Source organism: Athene cunicularia (assembly GCF_003259725.1).
Source record: "Athene cunicularia isolate RWA chromosome 1 unlocalized genomic scaffold, athCun1 chr1_part1, whole genome shotgun sequence".
Classification (NCBI taxonomy): domain Eukaryota; kingdom Metazoa; phylum Chordata; class Aves; order Strigiformes; family Strigidae; genus Athene; species Athene cunicularia.
Window position 1 is genome coordinate 86,460,974 of NW_020799091.1, and position 18,992 is coordinate 86,479,965.

Here is an 18,992-nt window from a genome sequence, read left to right on the forward strand (position 1 = left end):
CCGACAACAGAAAGGGACACACCAGAAAAAAGAAAGTTTTTGTAATTAAATTTAGATACACAGTTCTTTAAGTCCATTACTTGTTTTAAAGTGATGATTGTCTTTCTACTTATTGTAGAGGGCAGAAAGTCCCTCTTACAATTTAAAGGATATTTTAAAAATAGCTTCTGTTTGAAGGGGTTCAATTTTTTTCTCAGTCCTTATCAAGGAGTAAGATTAAACAAACTGCTTGGTCCAGCAACATCCACTTTCCTTTAGATGTTCAGAAATAGTTAAAGTACAGGAGAGAGCACCATCACTGATTTCAGTATCAAAATAGTATATACTTTTAGGGGGTTCCATAAAATTTCGTTTATGGAACTCAAAAGTTTTATAACAGATTTGTTGGTGTTTGACATACAGAATCACTGATTTCAGCAGGAGGTTGTGTTTTGTTGATGTCTGGAAATCTAGCCCACTTTTACGGTTACATGATGTGTATGGTGCATAGCTTTTAAGGTGACCACAGTCTATATTACACACATGAAACAAGAACTGCTTTATCAGTCTCCGTGAGCAAATGGGGACTTCACTTTCTCTGACTGTCCACACCTCTTTTTTAGTGAGCACTAAATTTTTTCTTTAAACCAGAGCCTTAGGGCAAAAAATACCCTTAAATGATCTTGTATTTTATGTGCTAAGATACACAAATACATTAATTATCTTCAGCAATGTGGAATGTATGTAACTCTTACCAGTTGAGACATTCTGTCACTAGTCACTGATAGTGATTGTGACTCCCTTCTGCACACATCACTTATGTTACATGATAATACTGTATTTATGCTGTTCCTGAGATCACATAACCCAGATGGACATTTAGCTATGTACCTGCAAGTTAAAATAATGGGTGCTCTGCAATTAGATCACGTGGCTGGTTTTGACAAAGTTTAACCTCTTTCTAGAGGCAAATTGTGGACTGGCAGTGCCTGGCTGATGGGGAGCGCCTTGAATGCCTTGGGCAGGTAGGCACAGGGTCTGCAGGCGATGCGCTGTGTGCATGGAAAGCTGCAGGCAGTGGTCAGCAGAGCACTACCTCCCTGTCTTGTTCAGGGTTCAGTGCTGTGTAGCAGCTGGCAGGCATGAGGAAGGCTGCTCTAGGATGGATGTTAAAGAAAGACTATTAATAATTAAGAAACTGAGAAATCCTAGGTGTTGGCCAGTGGCCTCTGGCATGACTCTGGGTTAATCACATCATCTTTCTTGTTGCATACATCATCCTTAAGGAGAAATCCTTGACACCTCTCCACTGTCAAGCCTTGGCTTAACATTAGCTCCCAAGTTCAGGAGGGCACTTGGCTGCGGGGGGCGGGGGGGCTGTCCCTTCACAGCAGCTCTCTGAGGACAGCTGGTCAGGCACTGTGAAGGGGGACAGCAAGCTCCAGGCCCTGACAGCCAAGCGCTGGAGAGCAGTTCACAGCCACACAGCCCAGCGCCCATCCCTTCTCAAGAAGGTTGGCCAGGACCAGAGTATTTCTCATTTGACTGTGGGTCTCTTCTCCAGCCACCTGTGGTTATCCAAACACTTAGTTATTACTGTTACTGATGTTGGTTTCTATAGGTTTTAGGGGTATTTTTAGTTTCGACTGTGTGAATTGCAGCCCCCTCAGCATGATACTTTTTTCATGGACAAAAGTGGTAGAAGACATTGTGTGTCCTAGACTACGTGCAGGGGCAAACTTAGGAATGGGATGGTATCAAAGGACAGTTCAATACATACTGCACCAAGCCTGTCACTTTGGTATGAGAGGTGGTCCTTGGTGTCATCTGTCTTCCTTCATCTGCTGATTCTAAGCAGACACCAGCAATGAACTAACATTATGCAGCATGGATGGTCTGGGAACCATGTGAGGGAGTTTGCTCAAGGACTGCATTACTTGACAATGCAGACGTATTGCCTGACTTCAATTCCCCTGAGCAGAACGGGGTGATGGCACTTCTCACCTCGCTGGCTCACTAAGGGAATAGATATATTAGGGACTGTGAGATATGTTAAGATACGGTGTTTTGCGGTGTGAGGAGAGCACAAAAGACAGACTTCTGTCTGAGAAGATGGATGGGTTTCCTTCAGTAAAGTGTTACTGTATGCTGTATTCTTCCTGTGAAATGTGAGCTAATAATCACAGGCTCTGCAGTTGTTTCTGGGGATTTTGTTATGCAGATCGTACTTTCTAATTATTATGTTGTACAACTTATGCACATGTGGAAGGGAAGAATGAAATAGAGAGGAGTAATCTAACTCAGTATGAAAAACATATTTATAAACAGATTTTTTTTCCCTGAGAATAAATTAACTCCTTTTAGCCTTATGCTTTGGAGCTCTGTCTGGCTAGATCTGTGTTTGTAAGATGCTTGTGCCTCCTTTTTTGTTGCCCTTTGAAAGCATGCTGTTGAGACATTTCAGTGCAGAGCTGTGCACCTTTCCCCCTGCCTGTTTCATCCCCACTGGGATGGGCAGGTGTGTGCCTGCTGCTCTCTGAATCAGGACTGTGAAGGCAACTAGGTCTCCAGAGCTGGTCCCATTTGGGGTACCACTCTGTAACACAGCTGCTCTTCAGAAGTAAGCTACAAAGCTCCTTGGTTTTGTATGCTCCTTTGCACAAATTGTCCTGCCAGAAAAGGGCCAGTGAAACAAAGGTTTTGTGAAACAATTCAATTGAAAAACAGAATTTGACACAGCCATATTTCCCATTTGTAGGAGAACTGAAATGCACTCGGCACTCCAGCAGATCATGTTTGTTCAACAGATTTCAGTTAAGGGTGTTACTGCTTTTAAAGGCCAAGCTGGACTTTTTCCATGCCAGATATTTTTTTCTTTCTTATCCATACATAACTCTGAACAATCACTTTATACAGACAAAATGTGCATCTATGTATATCCTTAGAAAGCTTTTATGATTAAGTTGTGTAAAAAATTCTTTTACCTTGTCCTGTCTGAATTGTCAATAGTGTCTGCTATGGGTGGATGCAGGCATTGTGGTTAGGGTTTGGATGAGAAGAGGGATTTTAATGTTGGTGGAGGAATTATTATTATTTATTTCTATTAGCAAATTACCCATAATCACCTTGTTTCCATTTCACTCCATGTTGTGTATGCTCAGAACCCACTCCATACAGTTTACAAGAGAGAAATTGGATAGGTGCAGCTGGGGAGAACAAGGTAGTAACAAAACTATATTGCCAACACTATTGACAGTAGCCGTCAGCTACCACTTCCGTCTAAGTTTTTCATAGACATCACAGTAGAGAAGGGATTTGAAGGAACAGAGGTTGGAGTTCACCATCTTTTTAGTCTGCTTGAATGATTGAGGAAGTTTCTAAAAAGCCACCAAAGGCTTAATTTCATAGCAGCCAGTTCTCACAAAATGTGAGGTCTGTCTGTAGGAAAAGTACTAAGTTTCTATGATGCCAGACCATCTGCAGATGTCACCTAAGAAAAAAACAATCAACAGCCCAGTTTTCAGTGAGCTATCAAAACAATTGACTTGCTCAAAATCATGTTGATTATGTAAGATGATTTTACTTACAGAAGAATAAATTTCTGCACAAACTCCTGTGAGCCGTTCAGAACCTGTGACATAAATCTTTTCCCCCATCAGTGAAACTGCAGTGTTTTAGTGTTAGAAAACAGAAAACTAAACTATCACTGAGGAAGGTAAGCACAACTTTGTGTTACATGGTATTCAAAGTATTTAAATAAAATATTTGGCCTCTTAGTTTCAATTTGGACTTTTGACCTCTTATTAATAAGCAAGTTTTAATCTATTTGAATTTGAAGGAAATTTAATTTTTAATGCAAACTTTGTGTCGTTTTACTGTCTTAATAATTAGAAGGTCACATGGTACCAAATGAAACACCTTATGACAATCTAAATTGAATATATCATCATTACTGCCTTTATCAGTCAGAAGAAATTAATTGAATTGTGAGTACTGCTCATAGATCATGGTGTCTGCTTCTGAAAAGTGCATTGACCTATAAATTGTCCTCAGTAGCCATCTTCAGACTAGACAGGAGTTACTAAAAGAAATTTGTAGAAAGATGTCTTCTGAATGATGGGTGTTTGCACAGTAAGGCTGAGTAAGAAGGCTATTCAAAGCCTTTTTTTAAAGGATTTTTTTGTTAGATCATTTAAAAAAAAATTAGTTTTCTATTTCTAATATGAATTAACGTAATTTGCATAAGATGTATATTTATTTTTTCTGTCTAGTTATTTGCATGTAGGACAGGACACTGGTGGAACATGTACTAATCATCACCTGAATTTATAGATACATGTTCCTGGTGCCACATTAAAGGTAAAATTATTCAGTAGATGAATGATTCCTGGAACAAGTTATCTTTGTATTTATTTTTTAAGATCTATTTTACAGTGATTGTTAAACTTTAATTGTGAATTGTTTTTTAAACCCTATTATTAGCTACTCAGGATAGACTCCAGTTCTGAATATATATACCCATTCTTAGGAACAGAGGACAGGGCCTTATTGTTATGCAGCCCCTATTCCCTCTTAAAGCAGTTTTCTTGTAGGTTTGTCCTTCTAGTGTGGTTTCTGCTTTCAAGGCCAAAATAATTGCTGGACAGCTCAGGTTTAGTGCCCTTTAATTGACATGACTTTTCTTCTGACTCATATCTGTTTCCTGATGGTATACAGAAAGCAGTCATGGCTTCTTTGATATTTATCACAGTAAACAAGCTAAAATTTTTTGTTCTAGTTAGACTTTTATTGCCCTTACGTACTTTAGCAACTGTCTTTGTACTTGTGTTCTGAGTTGATCTTTTGGAAAATACTGGACAGAAGCCTCTGCGTTATGTCAGAATAGGTCTCATTAGTGCCATATGCAGCAGCTCTCCCACATACCTATTTTAAAATACAGATGCTAAATCTGTAGCTATTCAGTGATATGTCATTCTGATTTGTCATTTAGAGGATTGTACTTATCCCATACGTTTTTTCCGACATCCGGTGTGTAGCAGCATTCTGCTTTACTAGGAGTCTGTGGTTGCCCCAGCCAATCTGTAACGCTTTACCACTCTGACTTAAGTATATATTTAATGCTGAGAATCTGCCTAGAATGTGAATGGTAGCCAAAAGTATTGCTTTCTCTGCTCTTGTAGGTGTTCTTAACAGTGGTCCTTTTTCTGGCAATGTAAGAAATGGCATTAATTGTTCATAGATTCATCCTGGTACCAGAAGGATTGCCTGTTTCAGTGCTGTTTTGTAGATATAGAGGATGTCATGGTAGCTACTAATACATAGGTATGTAAGATTAAACAGGTCAGTTTTACTCACAAAGTATGAACACATTCACTGAATCACCAGAAATAGTGATATGTGTGAGGCAGAGACCTCAAGGAATATGTCTTATCTTACCATAACAAGACACTGTATTTCTCATTCATTCCTATAGTTATCTGATACTATTTAAAAATCCCCTCCTCTCAACTGTAAAACCATGCCAGCAAATCTGGCATTCCAATGCAAGTCACAAATGCAGCTAAGAAAAATTTTCATTTTTTATTTTCAGACTTACAGAAACTTCACATGGCATATGCTTAGGACAGGCAATACTCAGATACCTCATTAAAAAGTCAAGAAATAGGATAATAATAAAAAACCTGGCATAGGAAGAGTAATAACTTGCAAAAGAAGGGATTCTAGAAAAGTCATGTGGTGGTAAAGTGTAATATCAACATGATTTTAAGTATAAAAAACAGGTTTTGGCTAAGGTTAGCTAGAAGTAATGTAAAATAGTTTTTATAGAGTATTTGTGTCAAACACTGAGTTTGATATCCTAAATATTTCATTAGCGGTTCCTCAGCTTCCTGGTCTCATCATGTACCTAATTTTCATTAAAAAACTCTCCATCTTACATACAATTAAGCTTTACTGAGGATGTAAAATTACAGTATAGCCAATGTGAGTTAGGATTATCAATGACAGCAACACCTGTCAGACACAAGAATAAAACTCCTTTGGGAACACCCAGCCCTGATTGTATCATCTCAGATTTTCATAACCAGTGTTAAAAAAATCCAGTTATGTTAGTCACTTAGTGTTTCAGAATGGCCTTTAAGCATAGAGTAAGACTGACTGGGAGGGAGTATCAAATAATTTCAAATTGTAGGATTAAGATGTCAGAAACCCATCTGGAGAAGTGGCCGTGCCTGTACTGCTGAACAAGAGAGCCATGGACCATTCCCTGGCCCTGAGGCCAAGTGACTGGGCGAGGCCATATTTATGCTCTGTAATTTATGGCCCAAAGGGGTAGTGTAGTCCTGTGAAGAAGGCTCCTGTTGCCTAAGACATCATTATTGATTTTATGAGGGCTTTTTTTTTTTTTCAGTGGAATATGCGGACATGATGTGAGGGCATTGTTGCAGCCTGCCAGACTGGCTTTTCCATGGAAGAACTGTGTTGTATAACGGGATGGTGTGCAGGGGTGTTTGTGTGAGAAGCCTTGTGGGGTGTTGGTTGGGGAGTCTGTAGGGCAGTGGGACTCTTGTCCTGGCTGCCACCCCCACCTGGTGCTACCCCCTGCCCCCTGCCTGCACACTGGGGCAGGGAGCCTCAGTTCCCCTACCCAAAGCCACACCAAGGAGCCTGCTAGCAGGGAAGTGGCAGGGATGGGTGCAGATCCAGCACTTGACCTTTCTTTCTGGCTTTATTTCGTTTAGCACTGGTGCAACCAGGGAGTCTAGTTGACTACAAAAATGTTATACACAGTTAGTTTAAAAAGGACTACAGATCATCAACCCCATACGACTTCGCTCACAAGCTCCAAGCTAATAACTCCCAACATCTTATAATTAATTAGAATTAAAAAAGACCCAGAAATTACAATGTACCACAGAAAGAGAGCAGGAGAAATCAAGGACATTATGAATGTCCTAATATATATATATATATATATATATATATATGGTGCAGCGGTGAGAATACTGACGTAACATTCTTTATTAAAGTAAATGAGGAAGTTTTAAAGAAGAAATTACTAAAGATATAATATAGGAACAGGTCCCATATTGCATAAAAATGGTATCATTTTTCTTCGTTAATGTATAAGATGGGAAAGGACAGATAGGAAGAAGCAATCCAGAAACAGTATGTTCTTACCTACATCAGACAGAGGAGAGCCAAATGAGACACATCTAGACAGGAAGCACCTTCACAAGGCCCTTCTGTCTCACTCCTGGGCACATAGCAAAAATGGGTTTTCTTCCTAATCTTAGATATATTTAATCAGCTAGGCGAAGTTGTATTCATCCTAGCACAAGATGTAATAATTGCCCAAGGAAGCAGCAGGGGGAGGCAGGATTGCTTTAAGGCTGCTACTGCAGAAGTGTAGAGGAGCTAGCCAGGGGTGAAATAGTATTTCCAGAAGGGGAAGGCCATTAATTTTTCAGACGTATGTCTTCTCCCCCTCCCCTTAGGTAAAACTGTTCTGTCACTTGCTGGTAGTAATACAGCCATGCCAAATTAATCTCCCCAGACACCACCTGAAGACAAATGACAGAAAAAAAATAAAGGTGATTGTTAAATGTTATCTTCATTTGATTTTACTTTCCACTGCAGAAATTAATATTGTGCATTTAGTCAAGTTAATAAATGCGAGGTTATCGTATTCATGGCATTTACACATAATTTTGAATATTTTTAAGGTAAACAACATCTGCATTTCCATATCACTAGAGGAAACAAACTACACCGAGAATGCAGGAAATGAGTGTTTCCCCAAGTAGTAATTTCACAATATTCTTTTCTAGTTTGCAAAGATGAGAGAAGATTTATATTGTTCAATGAAGTAAAGTCTAAACCACTCTTGTATACAAGAAAAAGCAAATTGTTATTATTGTAGATGAAATACAAAGGTTTCTCTACATGAGATTCTAAAGAGAATTAATGCACTTCTCACTCAGAGATAATTTCTTCAAAATTCATGAAAAAAAACCCCAGAGCTCTCTGAAGAACAACTAAGAATAAAAAAAAACCACCTGCCTGTTCTTGTGCTGAGGTCAGAGTGAATGTTTCTATGGGCTGAATGATCATTAATCTGAATGTCACAAAAAAGTTCTCAGTTACATCTGTTGCGTTGGGCTCTATCTACCTTAGCACTTTGGTTTAAAAGCAGTAGCACAATCTTGAAACAAATCCATTGGCTGTTCCTGCTTCCCGCATGTTGGTTCAGTTTCTGGGGCAGCTTTTGGAGCATGGGAAGCAGGTTGCTTTGGAGGATGGAGCAACACTGGTGGCTCCCTCCACCTCTGCACCTCGGGCCTTCATGGATTGAAACTGCTGACTGAACCTCCAAACAGCCTCGAGCTGGTTTCAAGGGCCAGATTAAAGCTATTCTGCAGTGCAGTCTACTGCACAGTGTAGAAATTGGGGCTTCCATGACACATGATTTGATCTGATTATTGTTTCACTCTTACTGCCGTGAATTAACTGATAATACAGGAGTTTGGTTTTTTTGTTTGTTTTGTTTTGGTTTGGTTTGTTTTTTTTTTTGTGAAAAGGGGAAAAAGCCCAATGATCTGAAACTAGAATAAGTGAAGACAATTTATGGGGATAGTGGTAAATGCATGAAGGACATCATATGTAGGCTGGCAAAATAAAGTGAAGTGAGTTGATTGAAGAACCACCTTTAACTTTATGGAAGAAATTAGCTTTCTAGTAAAAAATGAAAATGAGTAATAATTAGTAAGTGCTTTTACCATTCACATAATCTTGTAAAACCATCTGTCAACAAATTAAACAAAAATTTAATGAAGTACTGCCATGTGGGTCTTTTTAAAGTGCCCAGCCTGAAGTTTGTTTCTAGAGCTGCTGTTGCTTCCGTTTTAACAGGAGCATCAACTCTGGGCATGCGTGTTCCAGCCTCTCTCTCTTGCCCTCCTGGGTTAAAGGAGGTTTCCGCTTCTTCAGCTGATTAGTAAATCTGACAACTAAAGTTTTTTAAACAGAAACTGGTTACTGAATTTGACCCAGTTTTGCAAATAGTTTTAAAACAGCTGAAATCACACTTTGCACAAGAAGAAAAAAAAAAAATGGAAGAGGAGATTTACACGTTTCATAGCACTATTTTGTCAGGTTTTGTAAGAAATTAATTATATAATATGTCCCTTTAATCCATAACAGGATTAAAAATAATTATTTTCCCATTTTCTGATTTCCTCTGAGGCTGGTTCAGTACAATATCACATTGTTTGTGTAGTCTTGCATTATTTAGTAAAATCCTCAGATATTGAACAGCTGTTTGTTGGTTTTGACCTGCAACATTAGAATAACAGCACTATGAAGACAACAGATTTTGGCAGTTGCAAACTGTGTACAGCTGAACTATGATATTTGCAATTAATATGTTACTTTCAAAATTGCATCTGCTTGTTTTAATTTCTGGCTGTTTTTCAAGTAGCACCACTTAGCAGAATCTACAAAGACCTAAGAAATTTTGGAGATGCATATGCAGTTATATAATAAGTTTGAATTTATTTGCATTATGCATTTCATATTAAAATTTAAATTTGGAGTCCTAAATTGGTCTGTAGATTAGTTCCACATGAATTTAAGAATTAGTCAATAGTCAATGCTGTTTTAATAGCAAGTGATGTCTTAATGGTAAAAATACAAAGCATGTATTAGATTTTAACTTTTCTCCTGTGAACACATATTACATATATTCTTTTTTCAAGTGGCAGTTGTCCCTGTTATTTTAATTGCAGTAATTGCTTTATTGAATGTCCTAAGCTGAGTCCAGATGCAGTTACTTTAATTTAATGGTATTTTATGCATAAGAATTTATTGACATAAATTTTGTTTGCTACTTAACTCTAAAATGCCATTTGACTTAATAAGGTTAGTTGACGGTCATTTCTTTACTGAAGGGAAGCTGGGGGAAGAGATGCTAGAGTAGAAACTGGAAGACAGCGACTTGAGGAGACTTCGCCAGCTGCATAGACAAACAAGGCTTACTTTATTATTGCCTTAATAAAAGCTATTGAGCCCCGAGTACATAGTAGTTTCTTGGCACCTCGTACCCTGTGTGCATGGAACATCCGATTCTCCCGTTAAGTGGTCTGTTCAGTTATATTTGATTTCTCCGGCCCATTTTTTGTTGCTTTCCAGCCATGCTGTAGTCTCACTAAACAAATTCCTAAGCAACTACTATAAAACTCTTCCAAAAAAGAAAAATATCCAGAAGGCAGGTCCCGCTCCTGCTCAGTACTGAGCAGCCTGAATTGCCGTGCAACCCAGCAAGAAAGGGGTGCACCCAGCACACCGCGGGAACAGGCAGGAGCTTGTCTGAGCAGGCCTGGCTTTAGCACTGCATGCCTTACTGCTTCTTGCTGGAAATCAAATTTGCACGCACGTGGGATAGTTCCATGAGCTAAAAAACCTGCAAGAAGACTGATTCTCTATGTATTCATTTTTGTTTGATTTCTAAAGAAGATTTTGCATTAGCTAAACTGTGTTTACACTGGCCAAAATTAAGTAATTTTACTCCGATCATAAGCTCTTGAGCCTTTGTATTGTCTTGGTATATTGTTAGTAGTCTCAGGGTCTTGGGATCTCCAGTATGATACGTTTCCAACTAGGAAACTTAACCATGACAACCATTTTAATGAGTTAAAGAATGCTGATTCATGGTAACAAAAAAAAAATATTTTTAAATAATATTTTAGATAAATGTAAGGGAAAAAAATGAACTATTTGAAATTCACGTAGTATAAAAGTGAAAACGTATTCAAGTACCACACAAAATATTCAAAATAGCTCTCATGAATTTATTTTTTAGTCTAGTTCACAAATGACGAATCTAGAGAACCTGTGCTTACCTGTTTAACAGACATTTAGTGAAAGCTATGCCGTACTTGATCAATATTCTTGAAGAAGATTGATGAATATTCATTATGCTTGAAAATGACCTATCTAGAAAGAGGTGAGGAATAGGCCGCAGTCCTGAAACAAAAGATAGTACTGTAGCAGTCTGCACTTAACCAGCATGTCCTGGTTAATAATTCCTAGTTTGGTGTTGGGTTTTTTTTGTTTGTTTTTTTTTTTTAACTGTTACTGAGGCTGATTGTAACTATTAAATAGAACAGGGGAGTTTTTTGTTGTTGTTCTTACATGTGAAAGAGTGATTCTACAGGTTGCCAAGTGCTCTAGCTTTCAACAAAGCACATGCTCAAGTCATTAAAAGGCTTCACTTAAGCATTCAGGCATTCTTTGTGGTTAGAGTTAGGCAGATGAAGAAGAATTTTTCTGGACAGAGATACGAATAAAGTTCTCATAAAAACATAATCCTAACATTTTTCTTTGTATAGTTTGTACACTAGAATAATCTTGTTTTAATTGCAGCCTTAGAATGAGCCATTTGACAGAATCACTTAAACTTATTTGACTTTACTTAGTCAAGGATGGGGTTACGCTTCTGTTACTATAACAAAGCAGAGCAAGTGATTCACAATATCTGATCCTGGAGAATTTCCTTTTTCTGTATTCAGATTGAAAATACCTTGTAAAAGACGTTCTCAAGCAGTTCTTACATTTTATATCGAAGGCGCATTTTATGTTGAAGATGGCCTGTTTATGCTCTCAAAAGCAAGTATCTTGCTGGAAGTGTTTTGATATATATTATTTTAAAAGTTGTGTTGTTCTTTGTGTAGATAACGAACAATGAAAATACATCACTCTTGATGAAACATGCAAAAATTAGTGTACACCTATGTTCTGCAGAACTACATTTATTTTAAATTTTGTTTCCAGACCATAAAAGGTGATAATTTTGCTGATGTAATTTGCTGTGACTTTTTTAAAGTGCGTTGAAATATCAGCTATAAAGTAACATCGAGAAAGGAAATATAATTAAATTTAAAATGATTTAAGATTGAAAGTAAATTTAGAATCGAAGGCCCAAACAAAAAAATCTGAACCCATTTTTTGCAATGGGAAGAGTTTGGATTTTGAGATTTACTGTTGGAAAAATAGAGTAAATGAATGCTTTTGTGGCTGATGGGTTCACAGGCCACAGGTTCACATAGTTATGTCTTGTTACTTCTTTCAGTCTGCATTTGGTTACAATATTTTTTTAAGCTGATTTTTTTTTATTTAATCTTTTGTTTAATTTCATTGGACACTGAGGTGATTCAGGTGGTAAAAAAACAGAATATGTAGTATTAAAGGGCAATCCATGGTGTCATGATTAGTCAATTCTATGTAAAATGGTAGTGTGGGATTATACCATTTATGGCACAGTCTTCCTTCATGCAAACTGCAGTTGAAGAGTTTTAGGTGGGAAAGAGGGCCTGGTCTTGCTTCTTGTGCTCATTTATGGTGTCTGAGTATATCATACTCCTTTGCCCAGTAGTGAAGGGTAATGCTGATTAAGAACTAGCAAACCTTATCAGTTTTACTTTATTTGAAAGTTTCACAGTTGTGTATAACCCATGTTACCTTTACAGTTAGAAATTACTTTATTTTGCCTCTGGTCTCTTAAGAAAGTCTACTTTCATGTATGACCTTTAAGACATGAGCAGTATACCTTTATTTAAGTAGCACTGAGACTTTTATTTTTATTTACTTACTATTGTAAAAGTTTCTTTTCACTTGTATATACTGTTACTAAAATCTTTAAGGACACTTGCAATTAGTTCGTCGTGCTGGTTTTAGCATCTCTGCACTGCAACACAATTTGCCATACATGCAAAGTCTTACAGATGTATCTATATTTGGTATTGCATTTTCCACGTAGATATGTCTCTTTCCAGAGAGATAGTGAGGCAGTGAAACAAGGTGACAGAAGGCGAAATGAGAGGTGAAGAAGTGAGGACCGTGCTGTGTGTGCCGCCTTCAACCTGCTTGACAGTGTGACAAAGGAAGGGCTAAGGGCAAACAGTGCCATGGTCTGAGCTGGAAGAAAACCAGGCTCCCTCCTCCTCCCACCTCAGCATCCTCACTCTTAGTATTGGCAGATGATTGTAGAAAAAGACAGAGGTGTTTTCATCGAAACAAAAATACAGTGTCTGTTACATGTCATCTATTTATAGATTAGGTAGATATGTTCAGCTTTTCTTTTGATCTCTTTGAAAAACAGTGAAGATCGTTACTGTTAACATAGGAATACCAGCTTGACTTCTGTGTGTTGGCTCAGAGCCAGTTTTATGAGTTTTTAATGATGTTGCCAAGTTCATTGGGTTCTCTGATGTAACTGAGGTTATTCATGTGGATAAGTGGTTACAGGGCCAAGGCCTGGTATCTTTACAAACACCTCAGGCCTTCCGAAAGAGATTTAATGGCATGACTCACAGACACAGTGCCTGCAGTCTAAGTGCTTTCACAGCTACCAACGTAGCTGAAGATATTTGATAATTGATGACATTTAGTAAATGAGAAATTGCCTTTTATTTTCATGCAGTACAAATCAGCAAGATCACCATATTCATGTTTTGTATTCAGTGAGCTTCTGTTTTAGCTTGCATCAATGGTAAAAGAAAAAATAAAAGGAAGAAGTAAAAAGATAACTGTTACTTCTTCCCAGTAATTTGACTGGGCTGCAAACATTAGTCCAACAGTATGGCAGAGAGTGCTACAAGGGGCTTTTTTGTGGGTTTTGTTGTTGTTGTTTTTTTTTTTTTGTTGTAGGCAGGGTTTCTAAAACAGCTTAATTGAAATTCAGTGGAAGTTAGGTTTCTTTCATTTAGGCCTAAATTGGTAATGCTCAGAGTGAAAGGTATCTGAGGATGAGGACAAACTGTTTGTATGGAGCCTATCATGGTGGGGAAGAACCTTATGCACTCATAATCCAAATAATAATATTTGAAGAAAGAGGATAGATTTTATACTACTATTTTATTATCAGTATTTTTTGAAAATAGGAAAAGTTGTCATTTCAAAAATTAAACACCTCTAATTAAGATGCTCAAACATTCAAATATGTTCATTTAAAATTTCAAACGAGGAAAATGCAAGAGGTCTTAACAATGATCTCCATAGTATTTTTATTCTACAGCATATGTTTTTAGCTGAGGTATCAATGAAACTTTATAGCAAAAGATCAGAACAGGTCAAGATATCTATGGTATAGCAGAGAAGTTATAATAACATACACTAAAGTAATAATGAATCATGATGCTTCACTGGTTCCGACTTTATTACACTTCTGCTTAGCAGTGTTTCCTGTCCAGGAATATGCATATTTATCCTATCTTAAATACAAGTTAATATAAATGATGATAAATATTTAGCAACTGATTTAAAACATCTACAGTGTTTCATGGACAACATGGGGCTTCAGCCTTACCTTTCTTAAAAAAGCATGCAATCATGTAATTTTTAAAAGGTACTTTACAAATTGCATTAAAGTATGCTATCTCAATCTTTTCCTAAATCTTTATTGATTTTGAGAGAAATCTATTATTTCCAGACTTGGATATTTATGGTAATATTTTTAAAGCATCCAACGTGAAATATTGCTGACTAGAGACTTTCATACGTTTTGCTGTAAGCATATGAAGCAAAGCAATCATACATACCAAGCCAAAGTATCGTGAAGTTGATGCTGGAACAGTCTGGAAAGAGGTAGATGTGTCTTTTGTTAATGGCCTATGCTCTACAGTAGTACTTTAACTGGAACGTGTGACATAGTTTATCAGGACTTACATACTCTTCTTCTGTTCTTTGACCACCATGTATATTTTGAATAGGTCTCTAGGGAAAAGAGGACCTCTCACATCTTCCTAGAAAATGCCAAAAGAATGTAGCTATCACTCCGAGGTACTGATAGGTATTAATTTCATAGGAATAGTACAAATAATAGCAGGGACTTGTTCCCCACACCAGTAAGATAATACTTTCCTCCAGCATTCAGGAATTTTAGAGAGGAAGGTTAATTCTCCAAGCTGCTCTGGGTTACACAGATCACATCAAAACCAAAAGAAAACAAAACACTGAGATTTTTTTCCTCAGTGCTAAGCACCAACAGTTACAACATGATTTTCAAGAGATGCTTAAATAAGGTGGGAATTAGACTCCCCCAAATGCAAACATTTATAGACTGATTTTTCAGGAGGTAATGCAGCTTTTATTATTTTCATGCCTGTTGTGCATGTATTGATTGAGTTTTGCTGTTTGTTTCACTCTCCTGCCACTTTTTTTAATTAGCTTGTTATTTATTTGAGCTTTCTAATTATTTCCCCTATGAAAAATATGTACCTTTCCATACCAGAACATGTCAGTGCAAATATTGGACTATCTTCCATCAGATAAAGCTTCATTCTCAGCATTTGTTAACGTTTTCCTGTCTGCCATACTATGGCTAATTTTGTTTGCAGCATATTAAAATGGCCTGCTTGGTATTCTTTTACATTGAGCAAATATGATTGCTAATGTGGGGACATCAGACTTTCAGTGCAATTTCTAGAGTTTGCATTAAGGAATAAGACTTCATAAATGTATCAGATGCAACTGTTGTGTGTGCAGAAGAGCCAGTGGACACTTTTGTACAGAAGGGCAGCTCTCCAAGGATAGGATGCCCATACCTTGGTAAGCATCCTAGAGGATCCTTTTCTACCATCACAGCTGTTATCTTCATGGCTATTAGGGCTTGAACCTGCAAACATGAAACATTTTACTACAACTGTAGTAAGAATTCCACTTTAAGAGCTGTCAAGGATAACATTTTTGACCTCTAATTGATCAAACAGTTTCTCTAGCAGAAAGGCTTATTTTCATGTAGTCATCTAAAGGAGTTACAGCTAGGATCCAGCAAAGTGTATGCTTAACTTTCTTTGCATTCTGAATCAACACTAACATATATGTGAAAGAAAATGTGGTTATAGGTAGATGGTAAAATTCAAAGCATATAAAAATCAGTGTATACACATAGTGTTTGCAAAGACAACATTTGGGGAAAATGTAAGATACTAATAAACCCTACTTTATCATAGAATCACAGAATGGTTTGTGTTGGAAGGGACCTTAAAGACCTCAAAGCCCCGTCCAGCCTGGCCTTGAACACTGCCAGGGAGGGGGCAGCCACAGCTTCTATGGGCAGCCTGTGCCAGTGCCTCACCACCCTCACAGTGAAGAATTTCTTCCTTACATCGCATCTAAATTTGCCCTGTTTTAGTTTAAATATGTTGCCCCTTTGTATCTTTCGTTCCAAGTAGCATTTCCTGTCCTTGTACAGTAAGTTATAAGATCAGAAAATAAATTAGTGGGGTTTTTTATTAGTAAGCCAGGCTCATGCTCAGAAATGTTTTGAACGGATCCTTATTGCTTGTTGACTGCTCTAGCTCTGATCTCCTGCTGTAAGGAAGGAGTGCTTAGATAATAGAGGAATTTCAGTAGTGTGTAAGTTTTCCAGAAATCTTCAAGCCAATCAGTTTGGTCTTACTCTTAAGTGTTGGATGAAACTGGTTTTGTTGTGCAAGCTTAAAATCTCCTATCTACATGCATTTACTTCCTATATCTACAAATATCACGTTGATATGGATTAAGACAGTAGCAAGAGTATTTTTTACTAATAAACTCTTTTTCTGAGAATATATAAGTAACCATGTTTCGCTTCTCTTTGAGAAGGAGACATTTTTCAGGGAAGTATTTTAATCTTCCTTAGATAGATACTGTACAAAAAGTGAGTCTTCCACAACAGGCCTGTCTGTTGTGTTTATGTATGTCAGCTCTGCTGAGATAATTTTGACTACTTTTCACTTCTACTGGCATTATGGATTTAATATAGTTCAGGCAAAACCATGAGGTTCTATTCTAGGCCACTGAAATTAGCTTCTGGATAAGACACTATTACAAAACCTGCAGAAAATGGGAAGTAAAGAAAGGAAAATAATAAGGTTAGGGATATATGGGGCAGGGGAAGGGTGTGACTCTCGGATTTGGGAATGTATATGCAGGGCTAGCAAATCAAAAAGTTTCTAATTTAAATCCGAGAGATTTTGGCCTGGAAATAATTGGAAAGAAAATTATATTACAACATTTTAATAACTTTTCAGACTAGAGATATATTTAAATTGAAAATACAAGCAGCTGTTACCTAGTTACACTAAATTAGAAGAAGAAAAATGTAAACTTCAGCTAAACTGATAAGGATGTTCACCTAATCCCACAGCTACAACTTTCTCTACAGAGTTCCAAGATCTGGGATAAAGGTTACTCATCTGATTTATGTCCTTCATTCCTTTACTTCTCCATTCATTTGTTTGCTTATTTTTAAACCACTTAAAACTCATCTTCTCAGTTTTCTATCAATAGGGATAGTTGTGAAGATATCAATTATTGCCACTTTCAAAGTTATTTAAACCTGAATTTCTTTTATACACACTTGCTAGCTAGGGTTCCAATATTTTCTTGTAACATTTACCTTATATTGAATAAAATACACATTTTGAGGGGACAAATTATCATCTCATGCCCCGGTACTTCTTGCATTAATTTCCATTGACTGCAGTGCATGTGCTTCTGAGAATAGAGATGATCAACTGCACTGAGTCAACAAGACACTCATTATACTACCAGATGCTTTTATTTTCACATAGTAAGAGGAGCTTTATAGACTATTGTTGTCTTTTTCTCCCAGAAGGATTTTCAACTGTACTTACAATTCCAAATATGGATGTTCTGTTACATGTTTAAAGAAAATCCTGGCAAGACCTTAAGAAATTCAGGCTTTGCTACACAAACATTCTTTATGTATGTACTGAACTTTCAGCATTTGTTTTAAGAGGTAATTCTGGGGAAAACCAACAACATCATCAATAACCAACAAGAACAACCAACCAGCACTCCCTTCCCTCCTTCTCTTTTGATAAAAATATATTACCTGTTTATTGTTTTTTTTTTTCTTCCTGAAAGAGATTACGAAAACATTCACCGTCTCTCATGTCTCACTGTATGGACATAAATTTTTGCAGCTATCTGAATATCACCCCAGAGAGGTTATTTCTGTGTTTTCTCTATGTTTACAAACACAGTGTGTTGTTTTTCCCCACACATATATTATTCTTTTTCTCTAAGTGCTTGTTACAAATTGACTGTTAATTTATCAAGTATGTGTAGTGGATGTTGCATATTTGAGATATAGTTGAGCCTCTAAAGGTTGTGTTTATTCATTCACATCTTTGGGAAGCCCATTGCCAAAGTTTATCAAAAGCCTTTCAGATGTGCTAGTTGGCATGGGAATATCACCAGATTACTAATGCATTCTGCTTCTGTTGGTCTACTTAGCAAATGAGAAATGTGCACCTCTGGTATTTTGTACTTCATGTTGAAGCTAAAGCAAGAAGCACAGAATAAGCATGTTCTATGAAGTAAACTGTGTCCTGGTGAATGCCAAAAAGTGAACAAACATGTGGATTGAAAAAGTATTGTTTGAATCAAGAGATAAAATTTTCATTTTTTCCATTTAATAGGGCATTTTTTGCTGTGTCACACATAAATTTTAATTTTAAATATTTACTCATGATTCTTACTATCCTGGGTTAAAATCAGTTTTGATAGCACAAATATAAAAAATTTCATCATTAAACTAAAGAAGACAGGGAGAAATCTAGATTTCCACATCTGTTAGAGAATTTATAGAAGTCATTAGAGCTGTAATAATGTATAATTATATAGTTCTGACTGCAGTCAGAATCAAGACTAGTAAATGCTTGTACATTAATAGCATTTCTGAAAGAAAAAAAAAAAAGAAAAGAAAAAAATCTAGTCTTTTTTTAGTTTATGCTCATCAAACAGGTCAGCCAGCCGTGGATGGATGTAACAACAGCGGAATGTATAAAAGCTCCCTTATTGCATACTAGGCAAACAGTCTGTGTCACTGTTTAGCTTGTAAGTAAGCAAGTGTGCTGTTTCTAGTATTTGTTAGAAATTCAAAATACAAGCATGAAAAATATTTTTCAGAATGTTTAATCAGGAAGTAGAAAGTAGCTCTGGCTTCT

The 18,992-nt window shown here is 37.0% G+C and overlaps 1 protein-coding gene across 3 annotated transcripts in view; it reads left to right on the forward strand.

Moving 5' to 3' along the window:
• The window catches only part of IL1RAPL1 (interleukin 1 receptor accessory protein like 1), a 790,829-nt gene that overhangs the window by 12,153 nt on the left and 759,684 nt on the right, over positions 1-18,992 (forward strand). Inside the window, exon 1 of one of the 3 annotated variants that reach the window (XM_026854149.1) lies at positions 18,332-18,416. The exons of the other annotated variants lie outside the window; for them this stretch is intronic. The gene's annotated coding sequence lies outside the window, so the exon portion shown is untranslated. Of the gene's footprint in view, positions 1-18,331; positions 18,417-18,992 lie in introns of those variants that run through there. 3 annotated transcript variants of the gene reach the window in all.